We start from the raw sequence: 15,971 nt of genomic DNA on the forward strand, positions 1-15,971 counted from the left end.
CGTCGCGATACAACCAGATACTTGGCAAATGTTTTTCAACACGGTGTAGATAACACAGGTGATGAATGGTGTTGCGTGCTTTAAACTTCTCTGGGGAAGATGAGCATCTTTTCTCATTGAGATGGAAGAACTTCTTCACTGGAGATGGAAAATCTTCGTCACTGAGGATAGGAGAGCTTCTTCACTGGGGATAGAAGAGCTTCTTTACCTCGAGGGGTAATTGCTTCAAGAATTCTTTTTTGGGACAAGAATACCGTTGTCTCAACAATTTTTCAGGGAGAATCCTTTTGTTCATCCTATGGAGACGACTGCTGATGTTCCTTCCGTTGTTCACAACTCAAAGGAAAATTTCGCTTTTATTTTGAAAAAGAAAAGTGAAGTAAATTCATTTAAAACTTATTTTTTCTTTTTTTTTTTCAAAAACGAATAACACAATTAAAGCGTCATTTTGCAAGCTAAAAGAAATTAGAGATTGCAAACAAATGGGCACAAGGCTCAAATTTATTTAATAGGATGGAAATCCGCTAAAGGCGTGATTCCATGGAGTATTTACAAAAGTTGAAAATGGTAATTATGCGGAAAAGGCTACATTGAAAGCAATAACCACTATCCCCTTAACAACTTTGAGTTCCAACTGTGTTTGTCGCTTCAGATTGATAATGATTTGATCGAAGATCCTTTGATGGAAAAAGACTCCTCAGGTGACGAAGTACAGACTGATGCAGTTACTTTGTCATTAATCCTTAATTTTTGCCTAGATTGCCTTTTCAGGTTTTCAATCTACCAGGATGAATTTTTTTCTGTTTATTGTCTCTAATTTTTGCCTGGACCGCCCTTTCGGGTTTTCAGTCCACCGAGACGCTCATTTTTGCCTAAGTCGCCCTTTGCGGGTTTTCGACTTACCGAGCTGTTCTTTTGTATTTTTTTAGACAAAGTATTTCTTGACTGCATCAGCATTCACAGGATATGGGAGTTCATCACCATCCATGGTTGCAAGAGTCATGGCGCCGCCAGAAAATGTTCTTTGGACAACATACGGGCCTTCGTAATTAGGAGACCATTTGCCCCTAGAATCTGGTTGAAAAGACAAGATCTTTTTAAGCACGAGGTCACCTTCTCGAAATTCACGAGGTCGAACCTTTTTGTTGAAGGCTTGTTTCATCCTTGCTTGGTATAACTGTCCATGGCATAGAGCAGTCATACGTTTTTCTTCGATTAAGTTCAACTGATCGTATCTGTTTTGACACCATTCAGCCTCTGATAACTTAGTTTCCATGAGGACTCTCATTGATGGGATTTCAACTTCTACGGGGAGCACAGCTTCCATGCCGTATACTAGAGAAAAGGGAGTTGCCCCTGTTGAAGTACGCACTGAAGTACGGTATCCATGTAAGGCAAATGGCAGCATTTCATGCCAGTCTTTGTAAGTGACGACCATTTTCTGGACGATTTTCTTAATGTTCTTGTTGGCAGCTTCAACAGCGCCGTTCATTTTTGGCCTGTAAGGAGAAGAGTTATGATGCTCAATCTTGAATTCCTCATATAATTCTTTCATCATTTTGTTATTCAAGTTTGAACCATTGTCAGTAATGATCTTGCTGGGAATACCATATCGGCAAATGATGTTATTCTTGATAAACCTCACAACCACTTGTCTTGTAACATTGGCGTAAGATGCTGCTTCGACCCATTTGGTGAAGTAATCAATGGCTACCAAAATGAAACGATGACCGTTTGAAGCTTTCGGTTCGATCATTCCGATCATGTCAATACCCCACATGGAAAAAGGCCATGGAGATGAGAGAACGTTGAGTAGAGTCGGTGGCACATGGATTCCATTGTCAGATTCCATTGTCAACCAATAGTATCCTGCTCTTAAGATCTTTTTGGACATTGCATGCCCATTTGAATGAGTTCCAAAGGACCCTTCATGCACTTCATGCATTAACATGTCTGCTTTGTGTCTATCCACGCATCTGAGCAAAACCATGTCGAAGTTTCTTTTGTATAGCCCATCTCCATTCAGGAAGAAACTGCCAGAAAGTCTCCTTAAAGTTTTCTTATCTTTGTTTGATGCCCCAAGCGGGTACTCTTGAGTTTGAAGGAAGCGTTTGATGTCGTGGAACCACGGTTTATCATCGATGACTGCTTCAGTTGCAAACACATAAGCGGGCCTTTCAAGGCACGTGATTCTGACTTTAGGCACATCATTCCAGTGACTGACTTTGAACATGGAAGATAGAGTAGCCAAGGCGTCTGCCATTCGATTCTGATCTCGAGGTATATGATGCAATTCAACTTTGTTGAAGAAAGTCAACAGACGTCTTGCATAATCTCTGTAAGGAATCAAGCCAGGGTGGTAAGTTTCCCATTTGTCTTTGATTTGGTTGATCACAAGGGCTGAATCTCCATATATGTCGAGGATCTTGATCCTTAAGTCAATGGCTTCTTCGAGACCCATGATACAAGCTTCATATTCTGCGATGTTGTTGGTACAATCAAATAGTAATCTGGCGGAGAACGGGATATGAGTACCCTTGGGAGTGATGATGATTGCCCCAATTCCATTGCCAAAAGCGTTTACTGCTCCATCAAAAGCATGTACTGGCGGAGACGTTTTGAAGCCCAAGCCAAAGCACAACATGTTTTTTCGAGCATGGAGTAACGAGACTCACAGTCTGTGAATTTCTTACTCAAGTAATAGATGGCATGCTCCTTCTTACCGGTTTCATCTTGTTGTCCAAGCATACAACCCATGGATTCTTCTAACACAGTAAGGTACATGATTAATGGTCTTCCTTCAACTGGAGGAATCAATATTGGTGGTTCTAACAGGTACTCTTTGATACTGTCGAACGCTTTCTGGCAATCTTCAGTCCATACAACCCCTTGATCTTTGCGGAGAAGCTTGAAAATTGGCCCACAAGTAGCAGTCATTTGAGAGATAAATCTGGAGATATAGTTCAATCGTCCGAGAAATCCTCTTACTTGTTTTTCAGTCTTTGGTGCAGGCATCTCTTGAATAGCTCTGACTTTGTCGGGATCTACTTCAATACCTCTTTGGCTGACAATGAAACCCAAGAGTTTTCCAGATCTAACCCCAAAAGTACATTTGTTAGGATTCAAGCGAACCTGATATTTCCTTAGTCGTTGAAACAACTTCAAAAGGTATTCAATATGTTCTTCTTCTGTGCTGGACTTGGCTATCATGTCGTCCACATAAACTTCAATTTCTTTATGCATCATGTCATGAAAGAGAGTAGTCATTGCCCTTTGGTAAGTTGCGCCTGCATTCTTCAATCCGAACGGCATCACTTTGTAGCAAAAGGTACCCCATGGGGTGATGAAAGATGTCTTCTCCATGTCTTCAGGAGCCATCTTGATCTGATTATAACCGGAGAACCCGTCCATGAAGGAAAAGACGTTGAACTTAGCGGTGTTATCAACCAGCATGTCGATATGTGGTAATGGAAAATCATCTTTTGGACTGGCCTTGTTCAAGTCACGGTAGTCAACACACATTCTGACTTTGCCATCTTTCTTCGGAACTGGCACTATGTTGGCCAACCATTGAGGATACTCAGAGGTGACAAGAAAACCTGCGTCGAGGTGCTTTTGAACTTCCACTTTGATCTTGTTAGCCATATCAGGATGAGTCCTTCGCAATTTCTGCTTAACCGGCGGACATTCTGGCTTCAATGGCAAGTAATGCTGAACAATATTGGTATCCAACCCAGGCATGTCTTGGTAGGACCAGGCAAACACGTCAACATATTCTTTGAGAAGGTCTATCAACTTACTCTTGATATCAGCATCAAGCAACGATCCAATAGTCACTTCTTTTTTGTCTTCTTCAGAACCCAAGTTGATCTTTTCTAAAGGCTTTTTGTGAGGCAGAATGGTTCTTTCCTCGTGCTTAAGTAATCGAGAGATCTCGTCCGGGATCTCCTCTTCTTCCTCTTCTTCGGCTTCGAACACAGGAAACTCAAAGTTGGGAGAGGGCATAGGGTTATTGCATTCAATGGGTTTATCAATAGTAAATCTGCACATGTGATTTATATTTATTTCAGAAAATTTATGAATGCAGGAGTGTATGCAGATTTTTTTTGAAAAAGTTTTTTTTTTTTATTTTGGTTTTTTAGGATTACCATTTCCAGAAAAAGCAAAAATAAAACACATAATGTAGGGAATTCAAAATGACACTTTATTTATGATTCATTTTTGAAACAAAGCCCTAAACACAAACTCATTTGTCTTGGGCGGGACAAAGAGGGAAACTTTTAAAACAAAGCCCTATACACAAAGTTATTTGGGCGGAACATTTAAAAGCGAAGCCCTATAAAACATCTCTCTGCTTTGGGCAAGGCAGGAGGTCAAAATAACAGCGAGGTGATTACTTTGAGCGGCGAACAACATTCGGAACGTCGACAGCTTTCCAGTAGCAACGAACTCCTCTGTGTATTATGTATTCAGGAAAATTCTCCTCAGAGTTATCTTCAGTGTTGACATTGACCGCTGGTCGAGCAGGATTTGAAGGCCCTGGTTTGTCAACCTTGTTCTTTGTAGAGTTGAAACGGTCTCCTTCTACTTCTTGAAGAGCATAAGACGAGTCACAATCTTCAGAATTTTCAGGATGTATTTTCCAGTCTTCAGGATGAAGAGACTCATTATCAGCGACACTTTCCGAGTCAGCTGCGGGATCATCTTCCCCTTCATCTTCAAAAATGGCATTTATGTGATAATAACCATCTTCAAGATTATGAACCTTGGCAGATACATTGTAGTTGAAATCTTCAGTAATTTCAGGCTGCTGAGAAAATTGACAGGGCTGATAAGCCTCTTCTGGTTGACTGTTATATTCAAAGGAATCTCCCCATCCGGTTGGTTGAATATCCTCAATCGAAATCTTGTAACTTTCAGGTGCAGTGTATTTCACCATATAATCAAATTTTCCACTTGGTTGTCCCAAGGTGTCCCATATTTCTGCAGGAACAGGCTCAGTTTCATTGCCTTTGGATTTCTCTGACGGAGGATATGGTTCTTCCTGAGATATGTATCCCGAGTCATTGAGATAACATTTCCATTCTTCTTCAGTATCGGAGAGACCTTCTTCGATGCATTCTTCGATAAGGACATTAACCTCTTGAGGAATTGGGTTAAGGAACCCTCCACTAATGAATGTTTCTTTAATAGGTCGAAGGGTTTCATCCTTCTTAGTGCAGTTTGAGAATGTTGGTGAACATCCGAGACCTGCTCTAGTTTCATTCTTGGTCGGGATCACAACTTGCCCCCAGCCAGTGGTAGTTCCATCTTTCACTGCTTTCACTGCCTCTTTGTATGAAGAAATTGATGCTTTCTTTTTGGAAGACTCGTCTTCTAAAGAGAGGCCTTGGAACTGCGTTCCTTCTACATCATCAGCACTTATGAAAGAGAAATTGGATAAATGACTCACCATCAAGGCTTGTTCTCCACTTATTGTTACCAATTTTCCATTTGTTACAATCCGAGAAAGCCCTCTATTTGTGCATCATTTTGAACAAAACTCAATACCATTCTACTCAACACAATGCAGGGATCAAAAGCCCTCTATTTGTGTTCATTTACGTCTTGTATACATCATTTAATTTTGTTTTAGAAAATTAGGGCTCGCATAGTATTCTGAGAAATTCATGAGCTACAATTTGAATAAATTTATGAATGATGCATGGTCGAGTTCGTATTTAAATTCTGAGCATGTTTGGTCTTTACATCATTGAGAATGGTTGCCTAAATCAAAAACAGGATTTTCTAAAAATATTTGAACCAAGGTTGAAGATGAAGTTCAAAACTGAACTTAGAACATGTTTTTTAATATATATTTATGCGCGTGTTTGTTTATCACTTGTAGCGCGTTGGTTCAGTGGTAAGTGTTTTAACTTGTAACCGCAAAGGCGTGGGTTCAAGGCCTGCCTAGACCAAACCCTTTATTCATTCTTTTATTTTATAACTTTGGATAATTATTTGAAATAGAAAATTAGCTCATTTTGACTTGAAATTTTATACACTCCTTATTCATTTAGTCTATTTTGAGAATATAATTTAAAATCCCAAAAATATTTATTATTTAATTATTTTTTAAATTAAATCAAAAAGAATGATTTTATTCCTTTTAAAAGGCTTTTAGATTAACTTCTTTTAAATATTCTCACCAAGTAACTTGTACATACTTTTGTGTGAACCAATTAGGGTTAGGTTAAAATCAATCTTGATGATAACATGTTCCCTTAAGTCAATCCTTTTAGGGTTTAGCTTTTAATCAACTTTGTTTAAATCAATTAGGTTTAGGGGTACATGATATAAAACCCTAAAAACTTAAATTTGTGATCCCCTGATCTTTTGATATTTAGCAATACCATGTTAATACAACTTGTTACTTTGATCTCTCCTTGCTCATATACTTGTACATATTAGACAAAATGCTATCATTATTGGAATGTGAAGTATACAACTTAGTGAAAGCTAAAAACTTGCTTTACACCAGATTAGAACATCATCCAAGTTTTTAAACAATTCACTATCTTCACATTCATGTGAATTCGGAGCACTTATGAAGTAAGTGCATCTCATATTGTTAAAAGGGTAACTAAAGTTATTTAGTTTTTTCAATCTTAAGTTTGTTAAAATTCAAACTTATGTGTTAAAATCTGAAATAACTTTTTATGTTGATCATCTTCTCTTGTATCTGTACATGACTATTATGTTTGAGGTATAAGAAAAAAATAATTTAATTTTTATAGGGAATATGTGTAGGTTCCACCACTTTGCATTCAGGCAAGTACGTTGTAATGTGAGACTTAGATAACATTAGACAGATCATGAATATATGCATACTAACTCACGCATTTGAATGGAAGACAAGAAAAGATGGGGGAAAATCACATGAAATAAGTAGAGGGTAATAATTAGTATAAACTTTTCATTGTATTTTATTGAAATGTATTACTCTTGAATTATATGTATCTATACTAATTGAAAAGACAGAAAAATCCTCAGCAGATCCTTGAAATTCGAATGCTTTTGGAAAGAAATTAAAGACCCAACAAACTATTGAGACATGATGTTCAAAACAGAAACTCTGGTTTTAACCAAACGCCTAAACACACTCTCTAAACCATTCCCTATCCTTTCAACAACATTCTCCAAAACCTCCAATATTTCATGTGTAGTCTGCATCTAGGCAACATCAGAACCTTCTCTTAAAAGGGTTCTCAAAGATGCTTCTTGTAACACCCCAAATCTACCCCGCAATCAACAGGAATATCAGAGTACAAAATTTCAAGCAAATAGAACATAACGATTCGGAGCGTCACATTTTAAACAACAAAATCACATACGTATATGATTCTCAATTACTCAGATACATAACACACATGTAGGAGAATAATATCGAAATCATTAATCGTTGTCAGCCAATCAAGTACTTGCATCGCAGCGGAAAATCATATGTCAACAACAATACAACTCATAATATCACGGCCAAACACGGCACGATACATCTAAAAAGTCTCAGCATAACATAAGGACAAAGTTTAACAAGGACAAACACAAGAAGCCAAAACATAAACAAGTAATCCAACGTTCCCCGAGTGCTACGTATCAGAGCATCGACACACATCGACTCGAGCTATAGGTACACGACTACTCCGCGTCATTACCTGCACGTTACCAACGGAGGGTAACATTCAAACAGAAGGGGTGAGATATCATTCATTATAAAGAAGTGTATGATAATATTCAAAGAGGAGAAATAATCATACATCGGTCACCACTTCTCAACATATATCACTTACTACTATTCACATCATTCAACATCTTACCGACAACAATAATATCAATCTCAAATCGACACAAGATAACATTCATGTTATGCACACACAAATATTCAAATACGACTCATCATATGACTTTACTTATGCAACTGTTAGCTGAAGATTTCGTTTGGGAAGAATATCCTTCGAACGTTTGAAATTCGAAGGAAGATGTTTACTGATGACCATCTTTGAGATCAAAAATGGCTACTGATGGCCATGTTCGAGAATGATGGTTTAAGTTGGAACGGAGACAGTTAGCACTGAAGCTAAATTCGAAAAGAATCATCTTTTGGGACTTAAACGTTTTTACGAAATATGTAAAGTACTGAAGCTTAGCGTATTTTCGTGGCATTCTCGATTCTGATTACGTTGCCACGCGTCGAAAGAGGATTCAGGCGGGAGGATTTGAATTTCGAAGTAGTTTATATAATTGCACAAAGACAGATGGCATCCCAAGGATTCTCGTGAAGTAACGTGGCATTAGATTAGTGTAGGACCGTTAGGGTCAAATTTAGTATAAATAAGGGTCTTAGTATTAGGATTCCGTGTGTTCATTTTCTACAAATCACTCACATATTGCTCAAGTATCAAGTGTTAAGAGAACGAGTTTCGCTGAGAAATGTACGTATGACACCAACACCATTTTAAATACATTTGTATCTTTCTTTATTCAAGTATTTTTTTGATATTACTGCATTTTGTTTACTTTCTGTCATTTACATTCCTGCACTCTTTATTTTCATTCTATTTAGTTTCGAAGCATTTAAGTTTCGAAGCATTTAAATACATTTAAGATTCTTGCACTTTACAGTTTTGCCTTATATTTTATCTTCATCTTACCCTTCGCTGATGTTATATTTACGTGTATAACAAGGTGATTGCTAATCTTTATTTCTTTGATTAAGTGTTTCTTATTTCGGGACAAGCCAACCATAGACATAATTCGAACTATCATGAATAACAACCTTTTTGACTATGTCCTAGGATCAATCTAGTCGATCCTGCGAGTAACCAAATCATATTTATTATAGTTTGGAAGACTATGAAGGATAGAAAAACACTTAGAAAGGGGGGGTTTGAATAAGTGTAGTCTTAAAAACTTGAACGATAAAAATAAATTGCACAGTTATTTTTATCCTGGTTCGTTGTTAACTAAACTACTCCAGTCCACCCCCACGGAGTGATTTACCTCACCTGAGGATTTAATCCACTAATCGCAACAAATTACAATGGTTTTCCACTTAGTCCGCGACTAAGTCTTCCAGAGTATCCTGATCACAACCTGATCACTCCAGGAACAACTGCTTAGACACAAGCTAAGACTTTCTTAGAGTATCCTGACCACCACGTGATCACTCTAATTACAACTGCTTAGACACAAGCTAAGACTTCCTAGAGTATCCTGATCAACACTTAATCACTCTAGTTACTTACAAATTAATGTAATCAATTATAAGAGTATTACAAATGCTTCTTACAAGCTATAATCACAATAGTGATATTTCTCTTAATGTTTAAGCTTAATCTCACTAATATATTACAACAGCAATGTAGTGAGCTTTGATGAAGATGAAGTTTCTGAGCTTTGAGTTTGAGCAGCGTTTCAGCAAGTTAATTGTTAGCAAATCGTCAACCTTGCTTCTCATCAGAACTTCATATTTATAGGCGTTTGAGAAGATGACCGTTGAACGCATTTAATGCTTTGCGTGTTCCGTACAGCTTTGCATTTAATGTTTCACGCTTTTGTCAACTACCTCGAGCCTTGTTCACGCTGTGTCTACTGACGTTGCCTTTAATAGCTTCCAACGTTCCTTTTGTCAGTCAGCGTAGCCTGCCACCTGTACTTTCTTCTGATCTGATGTTTGTGAATAAAATATTTGAATATCATCAGAGTCAAACAGCTTGGTGCATAGCATCTTCTTGTCTTCTGACCTTGAAGTGCTTCTGAGCGTGATACCATGAGAACTTCAGTGCTTCTGCTTCTGACCTCAAGTTCTTCTGATGCTTTCATAGACCCATGTTCTGATTCTGCCTTGACCATCTTCTGATGTCTTGCCAGACCATGTTCTGATGTTGCATGCTGAACCTTCTGAGACAAAGCTTCTGAGCGCTGATTTGTGCATACTCTATATATATTTCCTGAAAGGGAAATTGCAATGTATTAGAGTACCACATTATCTCACACAAAATTCATATCCTTGTTATCATCAAAACTAAGAATATTGATCAGAACAAATCTTGTTCTAACAATCTCCCCCTTTTTGATGATGACAAAAACATATATAAATGATATGAATTTGCGATCAGAAAGAGCAGACGGCTAAAGACAAATTACACAGCTATAGCATAAGCATGTGAATATGTCTCCCCTTGAGATTAACAATCTCCCCCTGAGATGAATAATCTCCCCCTGAAATAAATACTCGAAGAACTTTAATGATAAAAGACTTCCCTGATTATTTCGGTAGAGACGATCACATAAGCTTCTTGCTTCTGATAATTCATAGCTTCTGACTTCTGCTTCCATTGGACAGCTTCAGAACTTGAATTTCTTTAGATCCCTAGAACACTCACAGCTTCTGATTCCTGCTTCCATTTAGGACAGCTTCAGAACTTGAATTTCTTTGATCTTCAGAACATTCACAGCTTCTGATTCCTGCTTCCATTTAGGACAGCTTCAGAACTTGAATTTCTTTGATCTTCAGAACATTCACAGCTTCTGATTCATGCTTCCATTTAGGACAGCTTCAGAACATGAGTTTTCTGGATCTTTTAGAACATTCACAGCTTCTGATTTCTGCTTCCCTCGGATAGCTTCAGAGCTTTGAATTTCTTCTTTCATCACTTCATGCTAGATTGTATCAGAACATTGTTGAATGTACCAGAGCATCATCAGAGCATCTCTACATCCTGAAATGTTACAGAACGAAACTAAACGACAAAAGTCAGCATGAATGAGTTAGAACATAAGATGTGTATCAGAACACAAAATATGTATCAGAGCCATATAAGCCATATAGACTATATCAGATTTAATAGACAATGTATCAGAGCAAATAGACAATGATTTGGATCATATTCTACTATCAGAATTTCTGATCATTCTTCCTTCTGATTCTGAAGTTTCCTAGCACTCAGCTTGCTTCAAGAATCCAAGAGCTATCTCTGATCATTTCTTCTTGCTTCTGATTCTGAAGCTTCATAGCACTCAGCTTGCTTCAAGAATCCAAGAACTTGATTCATCTTGTTGCTCCTCGTGTTGGTCTTGAATCTTTGATTCCTGCAACAACACAACTTAGAAACATATGAAGCTTGCAGCTTCTGTTAGTAAATGTGGGGTCTTTTTACTCGGTAACTGATAATATTAATCAGATCATTTATCATATATTTTCTCCCCCTTTTTGTCATAACACCAAAAAGCATAAAAGATTCAGATGTAAAGCAAGAGACAAAAGGAAAGAAACATAAATAATCATTGATAGAAAGCAGAAGTACAGGAGTTATGCAGAATAAGCTTTTCATTGATTAACCAAGTAGGATTACAAAAGATGTATGCTGATACACAAGTGCAACAAGCAACGAAAACTACAAAGACTTAAGAGCTACAACTCTAACTTAGACATAATCCTAGCTAACATATCATGAATCCCTGCGGTCTTCTCAGTTTGTTCAGCCATGAAGGCTTGAAACTCTGCATGCCTGAGCAGCTCCCAGAGAAAGAAGTAAATGAATACAAAAGAGGAACTGAGAACAGTTCACCAAGAGAGAGCGTATTCTCAGATGGGCTTTCCCTTAACATAGAAGTTAAGTCCTTAGGGAACCTTACTTCATCCAATATCTTAAGAAAGTCTTCTTCCTTTGGACAAAGGTTAATAACAGCATCAAGGAAGAAATCTGTCTTGAGAAAAACCTTGGAATGCCATCCTGAGAGATGTTTCTCATCCTGTAACCGATTAACCCTTCCATCCGTTCTATTCAAATAGATCAGCCACTGTTGAGACTTAGTTTCTTCAACTGGTTTAAAGTTTTGATGAAGAGAACTAGGCGAAGGATTCATGATGAATGCTAGATCGATGAAAAGAGAACTAGGGTTATCACAAAAGATATTCATAAACAAAGGAGAGAAAGAAAGCGAGAGCACAAAGATTGATTAAAGAATGCAAGGAAATGGAGAAATAAATAGAGGGAATGTGGGGAAGGAAAACGTTCTAGGGAAGGGAAACGTTTGACGGATATAAAAACGTAAAGGACCAAAAAAGAAATGATGAAAAGCATTTAATGTTACGTGACGTGAGGAGAGATAATAATGACAAAAGACGTGATTTGCACAGTTACCTAAGTAGACGTCCCCTCAACTGCACGCACGCTTGTCCAGGAATAGTGAACACGTGTTTACCATCTGGATAGCCAGTTACAGCTGTTTTGCTTTTAAAGAGATTCTGAATCAACTTAGACAATGAAACGTTAGTAATAACTGAATCACAATTTCTAATTGATTTCAATCAGAACTTCTTATAAACAAAAAATCCAATTTCATTTCAGAAGATACTCATACATAAGATCTTCTCATCTTCTCATTCTGGGCATAAATCCATACTGATATTCTTCAGAATGAACTTAAACCTATCTTCAGCAAGGGGTTTTGTAAAGATATCAGCCCATTGATGGTCTGTATCCACAAAGTTTAAGGATATAACACCCTTCTGAACATAGTCCCTTATGAAATGATGTTTAATCTCAATATGTTTAGATTTTGAATGTAAAATAGGATTCTTAGATAAACATATAGCAGAAGTATTATCACAGAAAATAGGAATGTTACTCTCATATATCTGGTAATCTTCCAGCTGACTTCTCATCCAGAGCATTTGTGTGCTACAACCAGCAGCAGCAACATATTCTGCTTCTGTTGTTGAGAGGGCAATAGTAGCTTGCTTCTTGCTGTACCATGAGATCAGATGACTTCCAAGAAATTGACAACTTCCAGAAGTACTCTTTCTTTCTATTCTATCTCCAGCATAGTCAGCATCACAGAATCCTACTAAGTTGTAATCTTTAGATCTTCTGTAAACTAAACCAACATTAGTAGTACCTTTCAGATACCTTAGAATTCTCTTAACCGCAGTTAAATGAGATTCTCTTGGATCTGATTGGAATCGAGCACACAAACAAACACTAAAGAGAATGTCAGGTCTAGAAGCAGTTAGATATAGAAGAGATCCAATCATACCTCTGTACAACTTCTGATCTACCTTCTTACTTACCTCATCCTTACCCAGTACACATGTTGGATGCATAGGAGTTTTGGCTTCTTTGCTTTCAGAAAGATTAAACTTCTTCAAAAGTTCTTTCACATACTTCGTTTGATGAACATAGGTTCCATCGGAAGTTTGGTTAATTTGAATCCCAAGGAAATACTTGAGTTCTCCCATCATGCTCATTTCAAATTCAGCCTGCATAGACTCCGCAAACTCCTTTCCAAGTGTAGCATTAGATGTTCCAAAGATAATATCATCAACATATATTTGACAAATTAAAATATCCTTTTTAAATGTTTTACAAAAGAGAGTAGTATCCACTTTTCCTCTAGTGAAACCATTTTCCAGAAGGAAAGAACTCAAACGTTCATACCAAGCTCTGGGAGCTTGTTTCAATCCGTATAATGATTTCTTTAATTTAAAAGCATGATTTGGAGACATGGAGTCTTCAAAACCAGGAGGTTGATGGACATAAACTTCTTCATCTATGTAACCATTTAAGAAGGCACTCTTGACATCCATCTGAAAAAGAGTGATGTTGTGTTGAGTGGCAAAAGAAATTAATAGACGAATAGATTCTAACCTGGCCACTGGTGCAAAGTTTTCTGTGTAGTCAATTCCTTCTTGCTGACTATAACCTTGAGCAACCAGTCTAGCTTTGTTTCTTACCACTTCTCCTTTCTCACTTAGCTTGTTTCTGAAAACCCACTTAGTACCGATGATGTTAAATCCTTTTGGTCAAAGAACCAAGTCCCATACATCATTCCTTGTAAACTGATTTAGTTCTTCTTGCATGGCAATTATCCAGTCTGGATCTTCTAGAGCTTGATCAACAGAAGTTGGCTCGATCAAAGAAACAAGACCTAATTGACATTCTGCATTGTTCTTAAGGAATGCCCTTGTTCTGATGGGATCATCTTTCTTCCCAAGGATCACATCTTCTGAGTGAGCTGAAGCAAGTCTAGGTGATCTTCTGACTGTAGGTTCTTCAGAGATTCTCAGATTCTCTAAGGATGCAACAACTTGATCTTCTCATCCATTACTTCTGAGACTGCCAGCTTCTGCAGCTTTGCTTCTTGGTTCTTCAACTTCTGATATATCAATATCAAAATCTGCAAAATTCTCAAACTGCTTTGGTTTTTCAAGACCAAGCTTATCATCAAATCTGATATTGATTGATTCTTCTACAATCAATGTTTCAGTATTGTATACTCTGTAGCCTTTAGAGCGTTCAGAATATCCAAGAAGGAAACACTTTTATGCTTTAGAATCAAACTTACCAAGATGATCTTTAGTATTCAGAATAAAACATACACATCCAAAAGGATGGAAATATGAAATGTTGGGCTTTCTATTCTTCCACAATTCATAAGGAGTTTTATTTAGAATAGGTCTGATAGAGATTCTATTCTGAATATAACACGCAGTGTTTATTGCTTCTGCCCAGAAATGCTTAGCCATATTGGTTTCATTGATCATGGTTCTGGCCATTTCTTGTAGAGTCCTATTCTTTCGCTCTACAACTCCATTTTGCTGTGGAGTTCTAGGACAAGAGAAATCATGGGCAATACCATTTTCTTTGAAGAACTCTTCAAAGAATCTGTTCTCAAATTCACCACCATGATCACTTCTGACCTTTATGATCTTGCACTCTTTCTCAGATTGAATCTGAGTGCAGAATTCAAGGAACACTGAATGAGACTCATCCTTGTGTTTCAAGAACTTTACCCATGTCCAGCGGCTATAATCATCAACGATGACTAATCCATATTTCTTCCCTCTGACAGATGCTATTTTGACTGGGCCAAACAGATCAATGTGCAAGAGTTCTAACGGCCTTGAGGTAGAAACAACATTCTTAGACTTGAATGCAGGTCTGGAGAACTTGCCCTTCTGACATGCTTCACAAAGAGCATCTGATTTGTATTTCAGATTTGGGAGTCCTCTGACCAGATTTAGTTTGTTAATCTGAGAAATCTTTCTCAAACTAGCATGACCTAATCTTCTGTGCCAGACCCATTGCTCTTCAGAAACAGACATAAGACAAGTCACCTTCTGCTTCTCAAGATCAGAAAGATCAATCTTATAAATGTTGTTCTTCCTCTTGCCTGTAAATAGGATTGAGCCATCCTTCTGACTTACAGCCTTGCAAGACTTTTGATTGAAGATTATATCATAACCATTGTCACTTAATTGACTTATGGACAATAAGTTATGCGTTAATCCTTCTACAAGAAGTACATTAGTTATGGAAGGAGAGTTACCAAGACTTATGGTTCCAGAGCCAATGATTTTGCCCTTCTGATCTCCTCCAAACTTGACTTCTCCACCTGGTTTAAGCACCAGGTCTTGGAATGTAGACCTTCTTCCCGTCATGTGTCGCGAGCACCCAGAGTCCAGGTACCATGACATTTTGCTTTTTGTCCTCTTTTCCGCCAAGGATATCTACAATAGGAATAATATTTTCCTTAGGTACCCACAACTTCTTGGGTCCTTTCTTGTTAGTTCTCCTCAAGTTCTGATTGAACTTGGGTTTAGCAAAATATTTAACAGGAGGAACAGCATGATATTTCTTATTCTGAGTTCCATGATATTTCTTAGGTTGTGTCACATGCTTCTTGGTGTGTGTTATGTGAAAACTTTGTGCATGTGATGTGTGCTTAATATCATGGGAGTGGCCAAAATTAAATTGGTTATACAGAGGCTTGTATGATATTTTCATATCATCCACAGATTCAAGCTTGTATGGGATTTCACCCTCATAACCAATGCCAACTCTCTTGTTTCCAGACACAGCATATATCATAGAAGCTAGCTGACTTCTGCCAATACTTCTAGATAAGAACTTCCTGAAACTTAAATC

The 15,971-nt window shown here is 37.6% G+C and overlaps 1 pseudogene; it reads right to left on the reverse strand.

Moving 5' to 3' along the window:
- Positions 1–7,083: 7,083 nt before the first annotated feature.
- The window catches only part of LOC131644568 (uncharacterized), a 62,768-nt pseudogene continuing 53,880 nt past the window's right edge, over positions 7,084–15,971 (reverse strand).

The sequence above is a fragment of the Vicia villosa genome, linkage group LG1, assembly GCF_029867415.1.
Source record: "Vicia villosa cultivar HV-30 ecotype Madison, WI linkage group LG1, Vvil1.0, whole genome shotgun sequence".
Lineage (NCBI taxonomy): Eukaryota > Viridiplantae > Streptophyta > Magnoliopsida > Fabales > Fabaceae > Vicia > Vicia villosa.